We start from the raw sequence: 1,587 nt of genomic DNA on the forward strand, positions 1-1,587 counted from the left end.
CGGGCGGCCCGCCCGCGGCCCCGCGCCGCTCCCTGCGGAGCACCTCGGCCCGTTTGAAGCCCGGAGTATCAAAACGCGGCCGTGCCGCTGCCCTCGGCGACCCTTCCGCCGCCCGCTGCTCCCCTCGCTGGCTGCCCGGGCCTGCGGGGAAGCAACGGCGATTCCTTCCCGGCCTCTGAGTATCCCGGTGGGGCCGCAGCCCTCGCAGCGGCTCCGACGCACTGTGGGATCGTCGGGGACAGCGGTCACGTTGGTCCTCACGGGCAGGGAAAAACCTGCGGGARCGGGGGCCGCAACGCTGCAAGCGGTACTTTCCAAGGCTGCTGCTGATCGCAGCCAGCTTTGCTGGGAGCGCTCGGGGACACGATTCTAATGACAGGCTGTTTCCATGCCAAACTTCCACGCTCAGATTCCTAGCTGCTCCAGCCAAAGAGCTGTTTATGATAAAGTTGCAAGATTTTTCCTTTGCTGGGAGCAGAGGAGGTATTTTGGTTAACACCTGAACTCGGTTTGGCTCTAACCAACGCGTCCAGCCCTTGGGCAGCTGCCACAAAACCCTCAGCCCCCGAGCAGGAGTGCTGGGGCGCGTGGCAAAGGGACTGGCTCCACAGCCTGACAGCTGCCGCCGGCCGCGACCGCAAGGCGAACGACAGCTGGCAACGCGCTTGGCTGGGATCTGGGTTTTCCCGGCCTGCTCTCCAAGGAGGGCGGCTGGGCTGGGACGCCACAGTTCGGGGTCAGTTTTCCCAGTTCTGTCACAGACAATTTGTGCAATGTTGGAAGAGCTGCTTCATATCGTCACGTCTCACTCCTCTCATTCCCAAAACAGAGATGCTACCACCAAAGAAACAGACGAGTTCACGAAAAGCAGTAACTGCTCCACGCAGTGTATGTGCAGAGCATACTGCGATATCAGGCTCCGCTGAAGCTTTCAGAGGCCTTTGACACGTTCATAAAGAACAATAACAGGGTTTAAATAAGAAACAGCCTAGAATACAGCGTGTAAGGGCTGCTGGTTCAAGAACAGCATCATGTTTCTTTACACACCTATTATGGGACGTGAGGGCTGGCAGGATTTCATCCTTCCCTCACACAAGGCAGGATCAGCTCTGCTGCCTTGCCCACGCTCCCAAATCCAGCCCCCCGGACGCGGGCGCGATAGGAAGGACCACGGCACACAGCCACCTCCTGACCTGCAAAGAGGCAAACGGGGCGTCAGACAGGCTGGGCGTCCCTCCAACATGGGCAAGGGAGGGGGAAAGAAACACCATTCCTTGCGGACAAAGATCTTTACAGGAAATGCTAAATTTCAATTTCCATGTTTCAAGTTCATTCTAGCTATAAAGACGGGATGGATCAATTTAGGAGCTGTCTATCTTCAATTCACACCAATATGAGCATCATCAACATGTAGGTTTTGTTGCCGTCTTTGAAACAAATGCCTAGTTCAGCAGATGGAGACGCAACTGTGTCATGCATATCAGACCATGCACGATGGCAGACGGACTCTCAATACATGCATTCAATGCCTGGATCACAAGTCTTTACAGACTGTACTTGAAATTTGTTTTTGCAATGACTGCCTGA

This window comes from Apteryx rowi, unplaced genomic scaffold (assembly GCF_003343035.1).
Source record: "Apteryx rowi isolate R43461 unplaced genomic scaffold, aptRow1 scaffold_51, whole genome shotgun sequence".
Lineage (NCBI taxonomy): Eukaryota > Metazoa > Chordata > Aves > Apterygiformes > Apterygidae > Apteryx > Apteryx rowi.